The 25,819-nt window shown below is 40.0% G+C and overlaps 1 protein-coding gene across 14 annotated transcripts in view; it reads left to right on the top strand.

Moving 5' to 3' along the window:
* CELF4 (CUGBP Elav-like family member 4) overlaps positions 1 to 25,819 on the top strand; it is a gene marked incomplete at both ends in the record, with an annotated part of 688,465 nt that overhangs the window by 312,966 nt on the left and 349,680 nt on the right. The gene's annotated exons all lie outside the window — the stretch shown is intronic.

Genomic DNA, 25,819 nt, shown 5'->3' with positions numbered 1-25,819 from the left:
TCCTGATGACTGGATGACGTGATGGGATATGCTGCCTTTCAAAGTTGGGACTCAGTGAGAAAATAATAAAAGTGCATCTGCTCAAAACATGTTCCCCTTTCACCAGGAAAAATATAGCATTTCATGTGAAAGTACATTTTTAAAATAAGATATTTCATCTGAAATTTGCATTTTTATTAAAGAATGTTGAAGGAACACCTGGTGGGAGTTGGAATGACTCATACTCTCAGTTACCTCTGTAGGCTCAAGTCTGTCTTCAGGTTGGCTCTCTTGTCTCCTCTGCTTTAAAAGGCATTCAGCATCAGACGTGAAGTGTGTCTCAAGAGTACTACCCTCAGAGAAGAACGGAGACCTCTGACAATTGCCCATTAACTCTTGGGGTCACATGGGAACAGATATTTTTTCACAATATTTGGGCTGTTCCTTAAAACTCTGAGATGCAAAACCAAAATAATATTTTCTTTAAGAGGTGAATTGTTTTTTATAAAGTTTTATAAATGGCCATATTAATGGCTGGACAAATCAAAGGACATACTACAGTAACAGAGTGAATCAACCAAAAATGTAGTAGCTCATATGATTGCTTCAGAGATCCCTGCAACAGTAATCAAAACTCCATAAACATTTCACAGATTTTGGGAAATGGAAACAGTCAACATTGGCCAAACTATCAAAGCCTCTGCTATCTGGCAATTATAAGATATTGCCAAAAAGATGTTTTGTAATGCCTCTAAACCTTTTTGAAGCTTCATGCAGAAAAATACTACCAGTATGCTCTCTCCCTGAGCCCTGTGGTTGTATTCTTGACCTTACACAACTCATTCAGTAAAATGAGACACTAGGCTGGCATTTGAAATGAGGCAGATTTGATATCTTTCCCTATTCTCTTGGACAATACTTCTTCCTCTCCGTCTCAGTAAAATCTTGTATTATTCAAATAGGGTGTAAAGGCAGTGGCCCAGCCAAGAAACATGCATTTAAGATGTCTAAAATACAGGATGCTAACCATGTCCCCTGGATCCTTTCCAAGCTGGTTTAGTTCCTAGACTTGTTTCATAAAGGAAATAGGTGCTAAATGTGAAAAGTGAAAATACATGGAAGGACATTTTTCAAGCTGCTTTAACGATTACAGCCAGATAACACAAAATCAGTCATCTCTGATTTCAGTGACTGAAGTCATTCTTCTCCCTTGTTTCTTCGAGGCTGGGCAGAGCTGCTGTGAGCTGTTACATAGGTTTCTCAGTCCTGCCCAAGCAAAAGCCACAATTCAGTTTTGGTTTTTTTGTTTGGTTTTTTTTTTTTTAAAGTGTTGCTCCTAGTCTGTGTAACCAAAATTTTGACAGTTTAGAGGAGGTAGGGAAAGGGTGAGAATGGGATTAGACTTCTATTAAGTGTCAAGAATATCCAGATTTACAACTGTGAGGATTAAAAAAAATATATATCCCAGAGCTTCAGAGTGGATAAAAGCTTTCTTGCTTCAGTGCCTAAACCAACTTCTAATTAATGGGGTTTAGGAAGACATTGTCCTTATGAGTATGTTATCCCCACAGCTGCCCACTGAAGGGTGCCCTGCCTGTTGCAGAGGAGCAGATGGTATTGACTACTGTCTGAGACAGGCTATTGAACTAAGACTGACTGTTGATCTGGTCCACTATGTCTGTGCTTCATTAATCTAATCTCATCTCATCTAATCCTAATGCATTTTCTTGTGTGTCTCAAAAACTCCCAGGTATATACATTTATTTATTTTTTTTAAATAAAATCCTCAATCATGTTTGAAAGTGGCCTTCTCATTTGAGACTATCTCCCACCTTATCAACCCAGTTATGAAATCTTCACCCCAGTGGCGATGTCATCCATTATAGGCATCACATTCCCTTTGAGAAACATTGACCGTCCAGTATAGGGATCAATTAAAACCATTTCAATTTAGGAGGAAACCCTTTGATGGGGTGAGTGCTAAAAGGTGGTGGTTTGCCCAGGAAAGGTGCAGCGTGACACACAAGCATGTTTAAACATTATAGAGCCAAGATGAGCCATCTGTGACGAGCTGTTTGAGGACACTGCAGACTGAAGATAAGCGATCATTCCTTGGACACAAGATATAGAGGAGAGTCTGTGACTCGTACAGCCGGGTATAAATCATGCCATGTTTTTTTTTTTCTTTTCCACCAGTCAAACAGTCAGTGTTTTAAAGAAGACTTTGTCATATTTAATAGTGCTGTCAACCTTGCAGTTTTGCTGGCCTGTTAATAAGAAATTCCAAAATGACACTATTAACCACTCTTCTCCCAGAGCTGAGCAAAGCCAGGCAGTACAGAGCCTTTCCTGAGCTGGGAAAAAAAAAAACCATCCTGGTGCAAAAGTGATGAGATGAAGTCACCCCCCAGGGTAACTGCAAGAGAATTGGGATGCCACTCTACCACCTATCTTGACAGCAGTACTTACAGGGGAGTGAATTTTAACCCTTGTGTGCTGATACGGATGTTGAGGCAAACACAGGTTGAAGTCCTTCTCAAAGTAAATAATTTATATTCTATATATTGCTGTATTGCTGCTTTTTTTTTTTTTTTTTCCTCTGGGTGCCATCACTGAGTGAAGAAACACAAAGCTGGCAGGAAATATCCTCTCAAAACAGAGCAAGAAAAGCCTTGAGGAACCTGATAGATAAAACTGTACATATTTTTCCCCACTCTGTTGAGAGGTTTACTCTGCAATAAAAGGCATGGCAGGAGCTCAGACAGACACGTCCAAACTAACGCCACACTTCTGCCAGAACAACTAAGAGATCTACATAGTCAGAATCTACTTTCCATTTTGTGAGAAAGCACGGCCCTAATAGATAACTTAGCTTTAATATTTGCTTTTGAGAAGCTATAGAAATGAAATGGTGGGTGTTTGTCCTGTGCATGCAGCTTCTACTGTGTTTGCATCTGCACTTTCACCCTGTTCACTGCACCACCTTGCGATAGAGAAATAAGGAAAAATAAAAAATACCTCTCTGTCCAGATGGTCGAAAAAGCACCTCACATCTGACTGGAGTCAAATGGGATCGGGGCTGCTTTTTGTGTTAAGACATTCACTCTCAAACATAGAGTCCTATTCTGCAAACTCTTCTTGACACACATGATTTGATATGACATGGGGGAAAAATAGTGTCTGTGAAGAGATAAGGATGTTTTGGGAGTCACAAGCACCTAAACAACTGGTTTCAACTTCGATGGGGTCCTCCCAAATATCAGCTTTATTTCTTATTCATCACGGTGTTGACCTGGTTAATTGTGCATTGAAAACAGCACCGTTTGCACCATTAACATTGGGCTCATCTGTTCTATCAACAGAGGAACATAGCTCAAATGGATGTAAAACGCCTTTCAGCTGAAACTTGCCATGTGAGAACTGGTTCCAAAATAGATTGTCCTTCCCGTAGTTTGAAGAATAAAGGGGTGAAAAAGATAAGAATGGTTTCCCCTTTGCGAAAACAGAGTGACTCACAATATCAATAATAGGTACATGAAAGGGAAAGAGTGAAATTTTGCTACTGTTCAGATAATTCAACAAATGTTTGATCCAGCATTCACTGAAGTCAGCAGGATTCTTTCCATTCCCTCCCTTGTCCAATTGCAGCACCATTAGCCACATTACTTCTAACTGTTGGGCATCTACATCTAGTATTGCCCTCTCAATTGCAGCAAATAAAAATAGAAAATTAGAGAACTGAGCTTTCCACATCAGCACCTGAGGAAGGGGACTGAGTGAAATTTCCACCTCACTTACCCAATTACCTTCATGCCCAGATGCACAAGGTTTTGAGCACCTTTCCTTCAGTTTGGGAACTATTATTTGCTGCACAGCATTTGCCAGGTGATGTTGTGAATGGTAGTCCTTCGTAGGCAAGATGCACGGCGTGTTGCTCCTGAAGCTTTAACCTTTGCATTTTCTGTCTTTTTGCTGCTTCGCATTTGCAACATTAACATTGCATTAACATAGGGACGGGGTGTTTAATATGGGTATGCAGTCGTTTGCAAATCAGTTTGCAAAGCACTTTGGGATCCTTCTGGATGAAAGGTACTATATAAATGTCAGTCATTATTACTATCATTATTATCATTATTATCATTATAAGTTCACAAGGAGACAAACAGCTGCATTAGAATAACACTGGGGGTAGATTTTTTTTTTTTCCAAAGCCACAATGGAGATCTGAGCTGTGTATGAGTGCCATGAACACAGAGTTAGTGATAGTCCTAATGGATTACTCAGCATGGAGAGCTTCGGCCTGGTGCAATGGGAGGGTAATTTCAGAACTAGAACTTCAGCCCCTAAACCAGTGGTTTTAGGTACTGACAGATAATTTCAGCATCTTCCTTTTCTACTGTGAAGGATGTTGCATATCAAGATGGGGATTGCTGGGGGAAGCTATGGGATGAAGATTTGTAGAAGCCCTGGAAGGCTGCAGCTACATTAGGATTTGCAGCAGGTTCTGACTCTGTTGCATGGCATGCATATGCCAGGATAGTATTGGAGATGCTCACCGTCCCCATAATTCTGTGCAAATTCATAGCGGGGCAAAACCTTTCCTCTGGTTAGGTGAGAAAAGGACATCAAGAAGGACTGTCTCTGGCATTTTGAGAGATGGGGTGTGTGTCAGAATAGACAATCATTTGCTGGCCTCTCAGAAAAAGGTTATATACATTACCATTATACATTACCAACCTTCTGTGTTAGAGCCTCCTGCCCTCACCATTGTTGTACAAGAGGTTACTGCCTTTCTCATCTGTACCAACAAAATTGCTTGTTTGGATAAACTTTAAATCAAATCAATTGCTGCTGACATTCTTATTTAGGAATGGGGGCTTTGGAGGTGTGAGGGTTTTTTGTCTTGTTTTAATTATTTAATATTTTTTAATACTTACTGTTTTGCTGATGGATCATTTCACAAACAGTTAAGCAAAAGGTCTTTATGAGGGCTCTGTGACAGAGTATCTGCTGTGGATCCATGCCCCAACTTATGCATAGAAATATATCCCTGAATCATGAGTACCTCTATAAATGGCACGGGTTTTGCTTTTAATATTGCAATTTCATGCCACAGTCTTTCTTTCTCTTGGCAAGGCTAAAAGCCAAGTGTTTGGCCCAAATGAGACATGGCATTTTAAAACATAATTGTAAAGTAATTGACTGAAACCAGAAGTTACTGTTAGCAGGATGTATGGCTGAAGTGGACAGGACCATGAAACTTACCTACGTACCTGCATATACATGGGTCTGGGGCTCATTTTGTGACATAACAGCCTGTAATGATATACCAGAACTGAATTTGATATATCAGAACCTGTTTTTGACAACAGTAACAGCAACAGCTACTGTCCTAGCCATATGTGTTATCACTCAGGCACCTACTTCCAAGCAAAATTAACCCTCGGTCTGGATTTTAAAACACCTAATTTTAGCCTACTTTCTTAAGAAACAGGATTTATGCAATCAACCTCTTTGTGTTCCTGTCCATCTGTTCCTCCTCCTCAGGAACTGTGGAACCACTGAAATTTGACTGATCTGTGACATATTTGGGGTCTGTGTTTAGGATTTTGAAGTCAGTGGAGCTAAAACAGTGTGAAATTTGGCCCCTCTAAGTGACTTGGCTTACTGCTTAGTTTAAAGGAGAGACTGATCATATTATATTCTTTATGTTCATAAAAAGGCAAATGCTACCAAGATTCTGTCACTTTGCTGGGCAGGAGCTTCCTGGATTACATTCCCCATAGCCTACTCTAAAGAAAGACTATTTGGGATAAGTGGTGCCGGTGGCATTAGCCCCACTGAAGTAAATCGAGGATAAGCCGAGGGCATACACCCATTTCCTCAGTTTACCAGGAAATTCCTTCCCTTTTAACTAACTCAGAAATACCACACGGTTGAAAGAAAGGGAAAGAACAAAATAACTTTTACCTTTCCTATTTTCTGTGACAATCCACATGTCCATACTTTCTGGTCTTATAATCAGGGTGAAAGCCACTTGAGACAGGAATTCTCTTTTCTTTGTTTTCTTTACAGTGCTGATTATAAAAGGGGTTTTGTTCATGTCTAGAGCTCTCTGTGTTCTTTTGATAGAAATAATACAGGTTTTGGTTTTTTTTTTTCTTTTAAACTGGCTCAATTAACCCTCTCTCCCTTAGTTTTCCAATCTGTAGAACAGAACTAATAAATATCTCCCACTTTTAGAACTGCTATTGCAAATTAACATATGTACCAATACTTTGCAAAGAGAAAAGCTCTTTGCCAAGTGCAAAGCAATTATTGAAGATGCACTTACAGATGTATGATAATATACAACTGTACATGAAAATCCAGCTGCAAATCCTAAATGCAACCATGTAGCAATAGCATACTTCTTTAGTAAGCTTTATGGATTAAAGGACCAAAAGGGATTTGGATTTGGAATGGATCAAGCCCCTCCAAAGTTCCTATTGGCCATGTATTTCCAATATAATCCCACTATCATTACTGCATTTTCATGTTCAGCTTGAAAAACAACATTTGTTTTCCCATCTCTTCAAAGATTCCTGGACTGCAAAGTCGCTGATTATAATTCAGATGTTAATTGAGGAAATGGAGGATGGGAGAGGGGAGGTGTGGAGGGGTGGTTTTGCAGTGGAATTTTTTACTGGGGAGAGGAGGTGGCAAAGGATGTTTTTGACAAATAGATGCCAATTTAATGCTGCTATGTACACTATTCCTACTCTCCCCTGCAGGGGCTTCCTTTTACAGTCCCACAATGTGTTAGTTTCCAGAGGCTATGCCTCTGATTATCTGAAAGTTGACAGCATTTCAAACAGTCAGCAACCCTGTTTTAAACTAAGCTGTGCTGATTGGTTGAAAAAAGACAGCCTGAAGGCCTCCTGATCCAGGAAGTCACTTACACGTATGACATCTTCCCCATACCCTGACTTCTTCAGATCCACTCAATACCAGTTTCTACCATGATAGTGCCCTCGGGAAATCAAACAATTAATAATGGGTAAGAAAAATGTGAAGTTAATTGATGCTTGTTTTATTATTCAATGAAAACTCTGTTTGCCGATGATAGATATGTAATGGCATTTCTCTTCCTTTGGCTTCCGTTTCGACACTGCAAAATCTTTGGGTCAGAGAAAGTGATTGTCCTATGTATTTGGTACATCCCTGGCCTAAATTTACACTGCCATTTCTCCCTAATGCATAATTCTTTTTTTTTTCTTCATATATTAAACATGTGTTGTAGAAAACAAAGTTGATCTGAAGAACTTAAGACTCAGAAAGTTGACTCACAGTTAAAATAAATGGTACTGTAATTTTAGACTTAGATTGTCTAGTGTAGTATTTTGTGGTGTCTCTACATCCACAGCTAAAATTCATTCTGCCATCAGGATATTTTTTCCTCTATTAAGTAATAATAAAAGGCAACAGATTTTTTCCTGACCTCCCTTTGTAAATGTGATGTACATAGAATCCTAAAATCCATTCTTTAAATAAGGGTTTCAAGTCCCAAACTCATTTTTAACTCTTCTAGATCCATCACATTATATTATATTCAGTTTGGAAACTGGGCAGTAGGAAGAAGTTCTGTTTTGAAGTGACACCCTCAGTAAAGCCATATAGATAAGACCCATTTGTGGCTTTTTCTTCATTAAACCTTCACTCCTGCAACTCACAACCCTGTTGGTACAGGGAATCACAGAGGGAATTTGCCATGCTGGAATCATGACTTGAATACTTTGGGTGTGCTGCTGTTGTTGTATTCTGGATATATAGTCTTGCTTGCTTTCTGTAATAGTCGTGAGATGGCACTTGGGGAAGGGAGGGAAGGTGAATGCAGGTCCTTCAGGATGAAAGGAGCGTTTGAAGGAGAAGAACGTGGAGACAGGATGTTCCGAGCATAACAGGGACATAAAAAGGAATGAAACATCATTTTGGACAAGCAGAAAGGGGAGAGAAGACAAAAAATGTTGAGATGTTGGCAAGCACTAAATCAAGGAGGGGGGCCTTGAAGTCAAGGGCAATGCCTTCCATTATATCAATACAATTAATGGCATCCTTATGTTCAGTTATTTGCATTAACAGCAAAGTTAATGCCGGCAGAGATCAATGCTGAGATTAGTGATGTCCAAATCAACATGCTTTTAAGCAAATTATTTCCACTGTCTGGGTCCCTCCCCTAGTTAGTAGCATGAATCTTTGGTGGTGTCTGCAGCTCCATCAGCAGATGCCTCTTAAGGGCTGCTGTCTCTTAAATATAGTCATCCTAACATTAGTAACACTTGCACAGTAAGCAGGAATATCAGGTCAATAGATCCACTTGCTGTGAGCATCTTGTACATTGGCAATGATGGCCAGATGCAAAATCTTTCTTAAGCACCAGTCATTAATATTACTATTATTACTGAGAATATTTTCATTACCTTTTATCTTCTTTCTTCTATTATGCAATTTGATCTTACTTCTACCAAAATGACACTGCTGTCTCAGACCATCAAACCTAAACAAATAAATCACACAAAATCCCCTGAGTCATCTCTATCATGTTGCAAAGGCAAAGTAATCAGGCAGTTGTGGTCAGTAGTAGCTCACTAATATGATGACAACGCACTTCCTGACAACAGGAGGCCTGAGAGATTAAAGCGTTTGGGAGCAACTTTGAAAAGATGTTTTTGGCGGGAAGCTGGTGAGAATAAAGCTAAATCTGTCGGTCTCAAACTTCTTAAGGAAAATATCCTTGGCAGCAGGGACCCAAAGTGTTCTGCATCCAGCCCACAGTGAAAATTATTACTTAGTCCTGCGTACGTGGCTGGGTATTGATCTGCTCTCAGCTATTCCTAGATATTCTTCTCTGACTTTGGGCCCTCTTACAGAATTTAGAAATTCTTCAGATTTGCTTCTGCCCCTACAAACATTTGGACTTGACAGACATCAAGTGCCTTTTGGCATTTGTAACATGTGCAGCCACCAGTGATGGTGGTTTCTACTGCTCCACAGAGACCACACCCAGATTCCTCGATGTAGCCACTGGCAACTTTGGGCTGGGAAAATGTTGGCAAGGGCTGGTCAAAGTAATTTCAACAGCGTTTTTCTACTGAAAAATCATGTTTGCAAAAAAAAAATGCATCGTTTTTCAGAAAGAAATCATCAGGGAAGTCTGTTAGATTCAGGATTGAATTTCTCTTGAAAATTAGTGACAGGGAAAGAGAGAACCCTGAAATATCAGGCTTTCAGGAGGGTATCCAAACAATCCCCTTTTTGCTGATTGGTCAGCTATTCTCTATCATTTCCTTCTACCTTTCTTTTTTAATCATTACAGTAAATCTGTACACTTTGTGAACCAATTTTTCAGTTTATTATAAACTCAGAAGTTTGAAAAATTGAGATGATTCTTTCTCAATACCATCCTATTGGAAGACATGAAAAGAAATTAATGTGAAATGCAAATAATTGGTAAGATAGTTTAGCTGGATATAATAGAATAAAGTTGTGGTGATATAGCAAAGATACCAAGCAGATGTCCAGAGCCCTGGGTTTGCATATGAATGCAGCAGCAGTGATATCAGTACTCTTTTTGATGGCTGGATAGGCAGGTAGATCATGACATGTAATATTCTTGGGCATCAGGTAGCATTTGTTAAGTATTTCACAAATAAATTTCTACATTTAATTAACTATAGCTTTGGCATCTTGAAGAACTGTATAACTATAACCTACCTGGATTCCAGTTCCTCTAATTTCTAGACAGCCCATCACCTCCCTCAAAACACAGCAACCTTTTCCCCCTTCTACATGGTATTTCATTATGAGATAAGCAGAGTGCTTTCTTGCAACCCTTTTCTTTCCTAATAGCCCCCCAATCCTTGCCAGACTATTAAGGAAAGCCAGAGGAAGGTGAAGAGAAAGTCTTTGGGTTCTGGTTTAATTCAGAGCACCTGCTGTCTTCCTGGGTGCCAGAATTGTATAGCCTAGTTGGGAGCCAGGATGTAATAGCCTTGTGTCTGATAAATAGCAGCACTAAACGTGCTACAGCAAAGGTTTTCTGTGCTATAATAATTGTAGGTGCTGACTTGGTGCAATATATCTTTGCCAGCATGTACTGATAGAATAAATAGCTGTTTTTAACTATAGGATCAGGACAAGCTAATGCAGTGATTGAGGGAAAGTATCCAGCTAAATGTAGTCTGTCTTTGATGTGCCGTCCTTCCAGCCCAGTTCTACCTGTGTTGGGGGGGATGAGTGATGGAGTCCGGACATCTTAGCATCCAATGCTCCTCCTGCACCCTGATGGGGCAGGTTTTTCACAGGGGTGCTTTATCAGGGCTGTATGATGGCTTCTAGGCAAAGAGGAGGAGGCTCTGAAACCAAACGTTCCAGGGAGCTGTTGGAGGGGAAACAAATCAAGGTCGTGAGTTCACAGTCTTTGCAATCTGGTCAGTCTTTGTTGGCCAGGAGAAAATTAATGTGAGTCCAGACCAGCTCTTGGCAGGATTTCCCTCCCACAGAAGAGTGCCAGAATGGTTGGTCACCATGTTGACAGTCCTGCAGGGGATAGGATTGAAAGGGTCTTGTAGCTAAGCTAATGTCAACCATTTCTTTTTCCTGCCCACACCTTGAATATTTTATCTTGTTCAAGTGGCTGCAGGATGTTTCACAGTCACTTTCTTCCCTACTGCATTTTTTTTTCTGGAAATAAAATAAGTACAACTCCAGAAAAGAACTCACTTTGATACTATGGTTCAAGGGACAGTCATCAGGAAAAAAAAAAACCACAACAGGCATTGCAAAGCAGCATCAGGGAAGAGAAGCATCTTCTTGGGATGTAAGAGATAAAGCTTTTTCTTCTTGCGCCCTGGAGTTTTACATAACTGAGCTCCTTACAAAAGCCTTAGGTACATTATAAGTAACTCTAGCAAGAAACCTTTGGAGCATGGGGAAGCAGAAAGGAGGAGAGTCATTTCTTCAGCTGGAGTGTTGCTGCAGCTAGGTAGAGTGAAATGGGGCACAAGAAAGGTAAAGTTTTTTGCTCCTATCCATGTTGCCGACCAGGTGCTGACCCAGGATGAGGGTTCCCTCCCACCACTCCCAAACACCGTATTGCATTTGCTTTGCCCTGCTTTGCAGAGTATTATTTCTTCCATCTCCCTCTTTCCTATAGCTTTGTCGGCTCTTGCTGCTTGTACTGAGAGTACACTTTGCATAATTTATCTCTTTCCTAATGAGGAGATAAAGGCCTGACTGCAGCTAATGGCACTGAATTAGCTCACCTGCAGTCTAAGCGCTGGCTCTCATTTACCAAATCTGCTCTGAGTGCGTGGGAGCTCCTGCCAGCCTTTGAGGTACATACATTGGAGATGTGGCTGGGTTGTCAGGAGAGTATTCAGATGTGAGCACAGGGAGGGAAGAGTCTTCACTTGGTTAATAGTGAATGATTCCTCTACCACAATGAATGCTCTATTCTTCTGATTCTGCCTCAGGTGGAGTTGAAAACAAACTACTCTCATCCAGGACTAGTAGTCCTAGAATGACAGGGTCTTCTTGAACATCAGAGCTGGTAATCAGTGTGCACGTGTCCTTTTCGTGCATGTAAGCAATGTGTTTCAGGCAGGCCAAGGAAACGAGTTATTAGAGTTTTAGTTGATTTTAGGGACTTGTAAAGTGTTTCTCATGTGGCTAGGAAAAAGAAGTAACAAAGAAAATCTCTACTGGAGAGAGGTAAGATTGTGGAACTTTCTTTGAAATAAAACCCAAAGAAACCAAACCAAACCAGACCAAAAACCTAAAATATAACTAAACCCTTCCAAGAGAGCTCCCTCTGTAAGGTGTCAAAGCCTATGGATGATCCTAGCAATATTTTAAAAGGCAGGAAATTATTCTGTGTCAGACTTTGGCGCTGCTGCTCTAGCCAAGATGTCAAACTATTAATGAGTTTGATGAACAGAATTGTGGGAGTTGCAGGAATTTGCAATTGCAGGTATTTAAAATGTGACTGTTGATTCTTGGATGTGAATTCCATTCTTACATACTGTCTGTGGGGCGAGGGATCTCAAATGAGATACACTTTCATGTTCATGCTGTGCACATCAGTCCAAAGTAAATTCTGGTAGGTCTCTTTATCTAAGAACATATGTACTATCCTGTGGAGTCAGATTAAAGATTCACAGACTAGGATCCTATCTAACTCTAGTAAGTGGCACATACTCAGGTAAAAGGTATCAAAAGGAAAGTGTGACCTGCTAGTGATGGTCCTGATTCATGAAACATCTTTATTTCAGACAGTGATGTCACACCTGGAAAGGGCTCTCATCATACTCAGAATTTAGGCATGATAGCTAGGCTTGCTACATAGGCAGTGTAGAGAAAATGACATCTCAAAAAGATAAGAATTATCTTACCCTAAGATGTGTAACTATTCCAGGCAAAAAGCATCTTGTGCTTTAATTCAAACCTCTTCATAACTGTTTTCTGAGCTAAGTGCTTTACATTTTCAAAGGTTATATTCATATCCTTACTCATTCTTTTCTTCTGCACTCTTAGCAGGCACAATTCTTTTGACTGTTTCTCATCCTGGTGTTTTCTCAGCCACCGTCCTCTGAATTTATCAATCAATCCACATATTTCATCAGGTACAGTGCCCAAACCTCAGTTCAGCTGAAGCAAAATCTGTTGTCTACTTTTTGTCTCATGTTTTAGCCATGTGAGTTAAGAGACAAAGGGAACAGTGTCAATGCACTGCCCTGTGCTAAAAAAATGTGTCAGTGCCACTAGAAGTTATTAAATATTTCACTGTTTGTTATTGTGGGGTTTTTTTTGCTCACCATACTGTATGATTTCAGCATGTTCTGTAGCTACCAGAGCTTGCTTTAGGTAATAAAGACTGGCCAATGCGAGGCAGAAAACTTCTTGGATTGTTTCAGTGGTCTTTTCTGGCCTTAGATTTTTTAATCTTTTAATGTGTTTGCTTGCCTTTCTAATCCATAAACATGTGTCCTTGTATAGGATGCATGCTATTGTACACGCCTACCTGTATATTTATGGCTATAGCAATCATTTCAGATGTTTATGTGGTTGCATGTACACATAAATCCATGTGTGTCTGGGTATATGGAAACATCTGTAGAGACAACACTTGGAAGTATCCAGTTGTTTTCCACTCCTAGGATGAGGGGCTGGATTTGACCAAGCTGCTTCTGTCACAGGAGCTAGGCACAGACAGAGCCCTCAAAAGTCTCATCTTTCTCTTTACTTTGCAATCAGCAGATAGAGATTGGTTGCTGCAGGATAAGTGTAACATCTCCCCAGCATAGCAAACACTCCCTAGATGTGAGCAGGCAAGCTGAGGGGCAAAGCCATTTTGCTACCCCCTAGCAATGTGCTGGTCTGGGCAAGTAACCAGGCGTATGGGTAGAGCCATCCCAACGTATGCCTGCGAGAGTTTAGACATGAATTTCATCAGATTCTATCAGTGAGAACAAACCTCCAGGACAAACATGTCCAAGAGAGCTGCGGTCCCAAAAGGAGCCTAAATAGTAGGAAAGTGGCCAGAGCCTACTGCATACCAGCCATACGCTGAAAGCATCTCTAGCACATGATGAGATCCATGAATCCCTGGGCTTCATTTACTTCCATGCCCTCTGTTCATATTCATGAGTTCAGTGGCTTTCAGCATAGGTCTGGTTCTCCCTCTTCTGTTCTCCTTTCCAAGGCTATCTCACCGCAGGTGTTCTGAATTCACAGATATCTGTTTATTCATGAGCTTGAAAGAAAATGTTGGAAAACAAAAGCTGTTTCTGGCTCGGTATGGTCTCTTTGGTTCCATAGGGTTTTTTTGATTCCCTATCACCACCTCCACCCTGCTTCTCCCCTCTTCCTCCCCCTCATTGGGTGTAAAATCTCTAAACTTGGAGGCAAAAAATATACTGGAAATCAGAAACTGGGCACTTTCTCTCTGAATTTTACATGCTGATGCAGTTCTGTGTTAGCCAAAAATAGCAACAAAAACAACAACAACAAAAAGAAAAAAAAATTAATGCAAATCACTTGCCACTGATTCTTTTCCAAAGCAGTAGCATTTACTCTATAGTGTAGTGCAGCTGTCTGCTGGTCCCCTGTGGAGATCTCTGACTAAGGTACCATTTAGAAACAATTTGGCTGATCCATCATATATATTTTTGGCAGATCTTTTCCCTCATTTCTTCTTTACTAAGAAATTATGACAGATGAGCCTCAGATAGAGAGATCTGCTGCTAGTAATCATCTCCTAGAGGATTATTGGAAACCTAGACCACCTGTAGATGTCCTATTCATCCTTTGGATGTCCCAGTCTTAGACAGCCTGTGGCAGTCCTATTTGTAAATTGACCCTCCTCTGGGTCTCTGCACTATGAGAAAAACACAGGCTCTGTTGAAATCAGTGGCAAAGCTCTGGCCACACTCTATGCCCAATGTTAAACCTTGCACATCCACAGGTCAACTCTCAAATTATCCACATCCACATAACAGGATTTGTTCATCCATTCATCTGAACTTTGTGGGTACCTTCTTCCTATCAAACTTGAGACACTATTTCTAAGCAGGGTCAATATTAGGTTTCCTTACAGCCAATATATGGAAAGGGCACTCCAGGTTGCACTTCAGTCCCTCAACAATTTGTCTCATTCTCAAGAGGTGCCACTATGGGTTTTTTCAGATGACTGCAGAGAGAACCTGACAACTAACCTAGATGCCTTGTATAATGGAAACAATTCCAGTCCTTAGGGAAACACAAGGCTGTGGCCAAGATTCCATTTCCTCTCCAGCTACCCATTGCTATACGGTCTCTAGCTATACTGTCGTAGTACTAAGATGGAGAAACTGTTTATCTGAAGGAACACGTGTTACTGAGTGAAAGCTGATGGCCTCCTCATTTGAGGAGCTTTTCTTGTCCCAGTTTCACTTTCAAGCATGTGGGTTCACTGTGGGTCTCAGTCACAATCTGATTTATTTTTTTAGGCCTTTGATCACGCTTGCGAGTGTTTCATTCCACTCTAGTTCATATGTGAGAAGTGTCATTCTAACTAAAGTAGTTTGGCATGGTTTTAAGAACGAAGAAGAGTTTTACAGTTAGGTCCCTGAGCTGACTTTAAAGAAATTCAGTTCCAATTCCTATCTTTCCTTTAGAAAAGATAGCTGTTATGACCTTCAGCAAGTCACTTAATTTTGGCTAGAGTTCTTATAACTTTTCATCCTTTCCTATCCATCATCTCTGCTTACACTATGAAGTCTTTAGGCAGCTTAAGCTTCCTGGTAGCATTAAAATACAAATTCTAATCAGGTCATCTATGTTTTCCAATACTTGATTTGAACAAAAAACATCTACATTTTTTTCTGATGCTTTTCAACCACTATTATCTTAGCTACTTCAGGCTGAAATGAGAAATCTCACACACATATCTTGTAGATGTTTCAGGTGTTGAGGCTAATCTGGTCATTTAGAACCTTTCTAAAGTTTGTCTTCCATTTGCTCAAGCTATGCCTAAGAACAAAAGAAATCTCTTTTTGCAGGTATGTGCTTCTCTTTACTTAATTGTGGTAGGAGCTGGAATGATTAGGTGAAGCTAAATGCAATACTGTTAAAGATAGGATTGAATGAGGTTGAATGAATCATATGATAAATACATGTACTTTTTCTTGTCTATACTATGTATACATTTACTTTATAATCCAATGTCCTGGATAAGCATGACATTGCTGCTTTTTTTCTAGTTCAGTGGGATGCATTTCTTATTGATCAACTTCTCTTTCCCATACACACACGGGGCATCGCTGTTGCAAGTATAATTTTTTAAATGAAACTCTCTAAACAGGTGTTGTCATAACAGACCCTAAGATACAAAATGTAGCAGTAAAGATGACGTGTAAGGGTGGAAGTACCTGCGATTGTGCATTCACGAAACATTTCTTCTCATCCTTGAGCCTACCATATATTTCAGACATGGTGATAGCCCCAAATGTCTTTGTGCTAACTTTCCTATTAAATGAAAACAGCCCACGTGTACATCTCTGTTTCACCCTCGGAGATATTTCTGTGATGTGTTTGAAACTTTAAGATAACATTGATCTTTCTGAAGGTTGAGAAATTAGCACTGCTGTACCAAAGTCAATCTAAGGATATCTGCTATTTTTGTTCCATTTCACACATTATGTGGTGATTCTTGAAGGTGTAGTCTATAAAATATACTGATATGATTATGAAAAGATTGCAGAATATGTTTTAGACAACGATTCTTTATGAAAAAACTTGAATAGCCTTCCATGATAGACAGTGAGATCAATTATTTTTAAGACTTTGATTTAAAATATTATATTTTAAAGGTCACTGCACATATATATATATGTACATACAAACACATAGCACTTTTATATACAGTTCTTTCAATGAACTTAGAAACTACAAGAAATGTATTGTCCAAACCCCACTGATATTAAAGAGAAGTCATCTTACTAGAAACCTATCATCTGCCTCAATGAGAATGAATTAAAACTTGCCAATTTGAGATTTTGCTATTCTGTTTTCCTTCTTTTCTTCTCACATGTGCTCTTTCTCCCTCATATTCTAGTTAAAAACAGTACAATCTTGCAAGATTTACAATGATGGGGGTTTTTTTCTTCTTCTGTTAACTTATTGGCTGGCTATAAACTTGTGATAAATTTGAGACATAAAATGTGCCAAAGTCTACAAACCAGTGGATCACCACATGGGACAAATAAAAAGCAGAGCTGCTATTTATCTGTCCTTGGAAATAATTAGTAACTGCAGCACATGGCTCACTTGTACTCTAGATACTCAGGCACGATCAGAAGCCCGTTTACATTTCAAGGTGTCTACTTATGTCTCACTTATTACTCATTTCCTCCGAAAAAGTTTCACTTTGCTCCAAACTGTAGATCAAAGTGATTCAGATGTTACTTGGATCGTCCCAAGTAGTTGCAGGTAGCTAACATGGGAAGAGTTTACTGCATACATACACAACATACAGGCTAATCTTCTGCCCACAGAGAAATGTGCACCTTTACCAGCTTAGTTTGAATTGTTCCTACCTTGCAGTGGGGGAAACTGACCTTTGGAGTTCCCTTCCAGACCTGTTCTCTTTTATTTCCTTCAGGGAAAACAAAGCTATCCAAAGCAATTTAGGGTGGGGCCTCCAGAGAATGTGGTATACTTTCTGCAAAGGGCAAAGCAAAGAAGAGCTAATTCTGCTGAAGTTATTCAATGCTATCCCCTGCCAACATTTACTTAATTATCTTTCTGTTCTATAATGGCAATTGAGTTATGGCTTTTTCCTGGAACTTCTATATCCCTCCCTAGTGAACGTGTTTGTGTGTGTGTGTGTTTTAAAGAAGAATAAATTGAGTCCAATCAGTTCTGCTTTGCTCAAGGCAGAATTTATGATGGCCTTGTTGGAAAAGAAGCCATGAGGCAGGACAGGACAGTACTGCTGCTATATTTCAGCTGTTAAATATGCGTCATAAACTGAAGACTCCTCTCTGTACTTTTCAAAAATCTGTCTCAAGAATACTGTTGCCACTTGTCAGCATCATGTGCTGCCTAAGTGTTTTGCTCCTCCAGACTTGTTCAGCTTTTCAGATTACCTCAGTGGTTGTGGATTGCATTCAGCTGGACCTTGGGTGCACAGACCTGATACTCCAACCCCATCCCCTCACTGCAGTGATGGTTTGATGGCTATCTCAAAAGAACAGGAGATCCCCTGCACAGCACCTATGTCTGCTGGACTGAAGACATAATTTACTCTGCTATCCACTTTCTCTTGTGTTACTTTGGAGGAGATGGGAATCTTCTCAGCTAATTTTAGCTCCGTAAAAAGGAAGGTATTCAGTCTAAGCTTCTATTCTTAGCTCTCTCCACAGTCAATAGGGAGAGACAGGCACCTTTGTAAGGCAATGGATGCCACATCTTGCAGCACAGGATGATTCACTGCATGGGGCACCTGACTCCCTGTTGATGACACAGCAAGTGGTGATGCCTGGAATGAACCTGATGTTCAATTTTAGATGGTTAAGTTTAAGTGAGATGGATTTATCTCTTGGCTTCAGTTATGTACCTAGTAAATGAGAATAAGCTGACATCTTCAGAGGTGTTTCAAGGATAGGTACACTCAAAGTTGTTGCTCAGTTGGTATTTCAGGAAAGCCTTAGTAGATCCTGAGGAATCATGCCTTTTTTTCCTCCAAAAGCTTTTCCCAGGGCCTCCTAGTTAGCGGTACAAATTGCCATCAAAGTCAGTTTACACCTTGTTTTCATAGTCTACACTTACATAATTACAGAAGCAATGTTCTTGCATCAACCCTGGGAAGGCCATCAGCCATCAGCTGAATGTATGAGTAACAGCATAGAGGAACAAAAATGATAGGCTTTTTCCTTGCAAGAGATTTCTGACACATCGTGTGATCAGAAATGAAACTACCGTTTAAAGAAACACTTGACAACTTTCCCTCCAACTCCCTAGTAGTGAATAGTTCCTCGCTTCCAAACAAGACAGGATAGAGTGTGACTGAGTGAAGGCCCAAGGTGCCTTTGCACTTAATCCTCATGTCCTAGGGTTATTTGACTTTAGTTTTATTTAGCGTCAAGTTTTACTTCTATAAGGAGAAAAAAGAAAAGAAAAAAAAAAAGGAGCTGATGAATTTTGCTCTTCCTATGGAATGAAATGCCAGCACTTGTTGAGTTGCATCTTCATCGCTGCCTTGGGGGTATTTGATTTCATGAATCTGATTAAATTATTCTGCTCTCAGTATTTCTTTAATATTGCTTTATAAAATATACTTCTAGTGGCTTCTGTAGTGAAAGAACTTCCTGTACTTTCTTTAAAGCTTGCACGGTCCCTCCTGGGGCTGGGGGAAAGAGCCCTTATTAAAGAGTTCAGTGATAAAAGCTTCTTCCTCTAGGAGAATTACTTTGAAACAACTGAAACCCACACACACTTTTCAATAATGATTACAGAGGCACCCATACTAATGCTTTTCAGTGAAAGATATGGTCGTCTCTGATTTCATTGGCAGAAAACCTCTACCTGCAGAAATTCCAGAACTTTGTCATCTGATCAGAGATGCTATCTGAAGGGAGCTTATAACAAGCCCATTTTCCCCCACTGTGATGAATATATGGAATTTACTCTGTGGTAATACGTTGTATTTTTATATAACGGGGGTTTCTGAGGTCCTAACCTTGGGTTAGGGTAAAGCACTGCATAAACATTCAGGGTGGGACTGTCCTTGTGGCAAGGACTGGATAGATCTCATGAGCAGCGGGGGTAAAATCAAAATGGACAGAAAGAAAGTAGAGATAAGGTTAAGTAAGGCCACACCAAAGGTGAATGGCAGAGCTGAAGGGAAAAAACCCTCATCCCCCCCTCCTTGCCCAATAATGTCGCACTGCTACTTGTCAAGGGTCTTGTGTTAATAGGAAATTAGCTGCCCTGCTGCTGTACTGTGCCCCTTGATCTGCTATCAGCTCTGGCCACGGGGGCTTAGGACATTGGGTTTTCAAAATCACATAAGAGTTTTAGGAGCGTAAATCCCAAGACAAGTCTTTGAAGCTGAAACTGAAGGACCCAGCCATTTTTTTTTCTGTGCATTACCCACAGAGCACACAAAGCGTGAGCAAAGGTAGCATATACCAGGTCATTGTACCAAAAGGCGCATGCATACAGCAGGCAAAAGTCAAAAAGACAGACATAAGGCTGCTGTTCAGGCTCTTTCCTCCTCAGTCTCATCACACGTCCTTAGAAATTTCTGTCCATTATATCCCTTGGATCTGTACAGCATGATGTGCAAGGAAATCTGACCTCATCCACTACCTGGTTCCTAATAGGGAAATTGTCTATCTTGTTGCAGCTGATGAAAGCTCTTTATTGTTATTAAATGTCTGCAAATAACTCTTAAGTTGCATTGCTTCTCTGAGAGTGACACACAATGTATACAAACGTATATAATTGTTAGGAGCAACTCAGCCTTCTACTGCTGGTTTGCAAGATAAATGACATTAATCAACAGGATGCCTACAGAACTTTTGGTGAGTCATTTGTTATGCTAATTGAGCCACTTAAAGTAAACTGTCAATGAATAGAGATTTTTGACAGCTGAGATGAGACGTGGGGCTAATTAGTCAGCTGCCATAAAAACCCCTGCCCGATTTTAATAATGTAATATTTAAGAGAGAAGATAATGTTAATCATCTGACCAGACCTTTCTCCCAGAGGATATAGTAGCAAAAGGCATAGACCATCATGAAAATCGAGTTTCTCTAGGAAGAAAGCAAAACAAATGGCTGGCTGCACAGAGATGACAACCTTTGCAAGAGAGTTGATGTGTCCCATAGGTTACAGCGAACTTTTTAATTAATACACAAAAGCCCAACTTTTGCTCTAAATTACCTGTGTCCTTTTAGATCAATCCCCTTGTTTTCACTCAAAGTATTTTGCATTCATGCTAGCAGCAATGAGATCATTGGGTCTGACTGTAAGACTTAGTCCTAACCTACAAATCAAACGGATTGATCGGATACACACGCTGAGTGTCTAGAAGGCATGAGCAGCATTTTGGCAAGCCCTTCGGAGTTAGGTTGATGAAGATGTAATGGTACAAAGTTATGACTGAGATCACAGAAGAAACTTCAGGATGTTACACCTCTCTCTTCAGAATAAAGAGCTTGTAATTAATTCCATGGTTAGGTGGTGCTGCAACTTTCAGTCTTGAAATTGTGCTGCTTAGGGAGAGTGATATTGGTCTTGGGACTATCCAACACAGCAGCCAGATACTTCTGGAGTGGAAGCCTTTTGATCTTAGAGTATACCAGGAATTTTCTAAGTCTAAGAGACATAGAAATACTTTAGAAGAAATTACTGTTCCTCTTGTACTTAGCTGCTGTATAATATATGTAACTAATCTTGATTCCACTAAGGACATGTTGAAACTGTTGTCTTAAAAGACAGGACTGGGACGTACAACTGTATTCCACCCAAGGTGGTTGTAGTTCTGTGGCAGGTGAACAATGACTCGAGTACTATTGCAGTGTTGGCAGTAACCACCAGTTACCAACTTCTGTCTGAAATGGTCACTTGGTGAAAACATTTCTCTTTTATTGCAAATTTCCCTACTTAATGTTGGACAGAAAGATTGTGTGAAATCAGGCCTGCCTTGTTTGCTCAGAACAAGCTTTGGAAGGAAAATAAATTGAACAAACTAGCCACGCTTCTTAAATATTGCCATCTAAATTTTGCAGAAAACAATATGATGAAATAAGATCAGATTCTTTAATATGATGACAAAAAACATTTCTATTGCTATTGGTGCTAATTTCTTTCAAAAGCAAATGTGATCCAGAAGCTTTAACCTTCATCTCTTTCTGTTTTAGTGTGGTTTTTTTTTTTTCCTTTATTTGGAACTTACTAAGCTTCAGAAAGCACATTTGGAAGCAAATTGATTTTTTGTAATTTTAAATTTTCAAGCTTTTAAAGGTAGCAGCATGGTACAGAAAACTGAAGTTAATACTTATCGATAACGTAGGGAAAATTGTTCAAAGCAAGCTTTCAAAGTGGTAAGAAAACAAGAGAGATGTCCGTTAGTGTATCCACTTAAAAATGTCAGCTAGCTACTGGTCTATGTCCATGTCTTTTTACTTGTCTTTCTCTTCGTCTATACGTGTACCTACACTTACATCTCTACCATGGTAACACCTCCATTTTCATGTGCCATAACAATATCAAAGACTTGAAACATTTATTTATATGGGTGATTTTTACCTTTCTTTTTTCTGTCACTCTGATTTTCCCTTTTGACACATTCACACACACAGTCATGTACTTGCATGCTACTCAGTAGACTTTGAATAAAATCTATACAATGAACATCATTTCCAGGAGCACTTGAAAAGCCACCACCCATTTTTAGCATCTATGCAGGTTAACCTGAAATTCTGTTACAGGGATGTCATCAATGTCATGAATGTCACAAATGTCACAAATTAGGAACTGGTGTGGTCACAAGCCCAAAGTGCTGAGACATTTTTTTGCTGCTGCTTATCAGAGGAGTTAGGGTAACTCAGATTTCACTGTGAGGGAAAGGCAAGCATGGCAAGGACAGAAATAGAGATAGGCTTCCCCATCAGTAAAAGAGACTGTCTCACTGAGCTTGTTGCACACCAGGTAGCAAAGGGAAATCTCCATCTGCAAGCTAGCTCAAGGCAGACCAGTCTTCTTCCTGGGGCTGGGCTGGAAAACGCTGTTGTATGACTTCCAAACATTACTGATAATTGGGGTAGGGGGAAGGATTCAGAAAGGATGGCCCAAGTTGGTCCCAGCAAATTCCATCAACCATAGAGAAAGCTCAGCTTTCTCCAATGCAAGTCAGTTTAAACAAGCATGAAGCAAAAGGGCCACCACCCAGAACTCCAGGCTTAATCTAGAGGGTGTGAAACAGATCAAACTGCTCCCAGATTTTTCCTTTCTTTCTGCTTTTTATTACCACTTAATTTCTTGCCCTGTCTACAGCAGCATTTGAGTTGGAGTGGGTGCTGTCCTGTAAATTGAAGGGTTAGTGAGGGCTGGGAAAGGTGAAGTGGACATGGCAAGTCTTTAGGTTGAGTTAACAAACTGAATCATCTGTAAGGCAAGGAAAACCAAAAAAAGGAAAAAAAAGTTTCAGAAGCCCTGAAGCCTCTTCTTCAAGTTGTGAGAAGCTAGCAAGTCTATTTCCCCTCTGTGTCCAAGCTAAAGAGATGAGAAATGGGGCTCAGACCAACACTGAGACACAGGCTCGAAATTTGCCCTGGGTCCAGCCAATTTGCCAAGTGTATCCTGGTGCTCGCTCAGAGCTCAGACACAGGCTTTGATTGCTTAGGACAGGTTTCTTGCCCAGAACCCAGCTGATTTCTCAAGGACCTTTCAAATCCAATTTTACATGATTCTGTGCAGAAGATTTATCTCAGTCAGTGGTCAGTGATTCTCGTACGTTCCCCTTTTAATCAACAGGAGATACAAATCTCTCAAGGCCTCCTCTGGCCATTTGTCTCTGGTTTTAGGAACATATATTTTCAGCTTTTGACATCTGCATTGTACTTTTCCAAATGATATCTATTGGAAGAACAAAACCAAAATATGTCTGATTTAAGCTCTCCTTAAAGACATGCTTCATTTATGCGACAGCAACTTCACACAATATTGGCTCTTGAACAATTTGTTGTTTTAAAGACAGACAAAATTTCACACTTTTTCTTTTCCATCTAAAGAAAAAAAACCCAAAAGCCAGAATTAACAAACAAACACACTTTTGATGCAGAATTTTGATTCAGAAGTCCATTAATTTCTGTTTAAAAAGACTGAGTTGCCTGACCCCTGTTCAGAACTGCAAACCTTAACTCTCGTTTACAGTTTCATTTTTCTTGCTTTTCCACTAACGCTGAGCAACTTTGAAAGAGATTCCTAAATAGAGAGTGCTGGGAGATAGGAAACCCAGGGCAGAAGGCAGGAGTGTTCATGTGTGGAGTAGGAAATGAGATTACCTTCACCTTTACCATGTAAAAGGATTTTAAATCCAGACGTTGGCATCTGTGTGTGTTAGGAGGATCCTGCCTAAGAATATTAAATCATAGAATCACAGAATATTCTGAGTTAGAAAGGACCCATAAGGATCATCAAGACTGGAATCCAGACTGATAATGCATGCATTATAAATGAGCCTATGCCTTGAAATCTGGGTGGGGTTGAAGCCTAAACTCACGTTTTGCCCCTATCCTTAATCTCCATAATGACCTAAACCCTCCCAAATTTTGCTGAGAAAAAAAGGGGTGTGAAGAAAAGATCCAACTTTACAGCTTTGACCTATTTCTAATCCTGTTCTGATTGCTAGTTACTGGGCTCCCTTCCAAACATACTGTTTACTTTAGGGCTGATTTTTCTCCATCCAGATTAAAATTCCAGTGAGTTCCTTTCATTCCTTTAGACTGTAACCCCAAATGGGCCATGGTATTTTATTCAGAATATAGTAGCTGGATAATGATGCTCTCAGCAACCTGCAGAACCCAGGCAGTTTGTATATGAGGAGCTCGTATGCACACAGAAACACACAACACACAGGAGCTCATGTGTACTAGCCTGCGTGATGCCTCATAAACATCCATCCAGGTAAACACGCTCCACAAACATGTTCATGTCCCCTTCTATGCTATGCACATATGGGCTAAACAATTACACTCACCTATGAGCCTGTCATAAGGCAACAGAAATGCCAGCTGCCTTTGAAGTTTCCCGAAGAGCAGGAAAACGAGTCAACAGTGCTGGCCAACATCACATCATTAATCATCTATTAGCCGAGGTTGTGTGCTCCTGTCACCTGTCACTTTGTAACGCATGCAAATCACTCCAAGAGTAACATTTTCAGCCTGACATTTCCAGGGCCAGAGCTGGGATCAACCTGCTCTTTGTATTCAGGATGAAAAGGAAGTAAAGAAACAAGTGGGGAGATTGTTGGAAGGAGACAGGGAAAACTAAAGAAATAAGAAAAGTCATGAAAAATCGTCCAGGAGAGTTGAATTAAAAGACTGAATTTAAGATTGTGAGGTTTTTTGCTACTACCAGGAAATCTCCCATTCAAAGTCATATCTCTGCTCTATAGTTCCTAAAGAGAGGGAACCACAGGGATGATGCTGTCTTTCTGCTAAACTCTGTAGAAAGGGAGAATGCTGTCTATTGTTTTTGTTGGGGTTTTTTAATTATTATTCTTAGGAATTTACAAATTAGAAATCTCATTTATCTTTAAAAATTAGCATCTGAATTGGTCACTATAAGTTCCCATTACGGTCAATGGATGGAAATAAGATTGTTTTGTATACAATCCTCTGATCTCTGGTTTCGTTATGTAGCTTAGAAGGAAATTAATTGCTGAAGAACATGGAAGCGTCTGATTCTCTCTTTTGATTAACAAGGGAGTCGAGGGTGAGTAGCTCAGATGTACACAGCTACTGTAAGCATCTACGTTTGGTGAGTCGAATCTCACCCCTATTAATTTTTAACTCAGATTGCATTCTGATGATTCAGAAGAGATGTGAAGTGTGATACCAAACTAATTTCCTCTATTATTGTTGTCATGACTATTGAAAGGCTAGGCTAATATAAAGTCCTTGTAGTCTAGATCTGGCCAGCCTAAAAATGCAAGATTAAGTCTTTAATATCTTTATTATGCATTGTGTTCATTAACCAGGCACCTTTCAGTAAATTAGTGTTGCTTGACCAGCTTCTACAGGAAGACCAACTCTTCTACTTACAAGCCTTCCCTGACACAGTGACAGCTCAGCTTAAATGCTATTTGGGCTGGTTGTATCTGACCACATGTCAGTACCAGAGCACTCTCCATTTAGGCTGATCCACATTAGATTGTGAAGAGAAAAAGATGACTTTATGGTTAAACATATCTCACTTTAATAAATCAGGTGGAGATGATCACATTTGTATCTCTTCAGATAGGTAAGGGGCTCCCATCCCTCACATCTGCTTTGTGTAAGATACTCATGTTAGATTTCTGTCCAGTCATCTCCTTCATTTTCATCTTTGCTTTTCACTGTTTTCACTTCTCCTCCTTTTGTCCCACTTTGGCAAAATATATCTGCCCTTTTCCAAGTTAATCCTTACATGGAGAGACATTGCTTCAGTGTCAGCAGAGGACACCCTCTGACTGAAAAGAGGAGGGGTCATGGGCTTCTCTCCTGTGGCTCCTCACTGGCATGATGGTAGTGCATGGTGCTACACCACTTCT

Source organism: Gallinula chloropus, assembly GCF_964237585.1.
Source record: "Gallinula chloropus genome assembly, chromosome: Z".
NCBI lineage: Eukaryota > Metazoa > Chordata > Aves > Gruiformes > Rallidae > Gallinula > Gallinula chloropus.
Note: the sequence above shows the minus strand (reverse complement) of the source record. Positions and strands in the feature narration are given on the sequence as shown.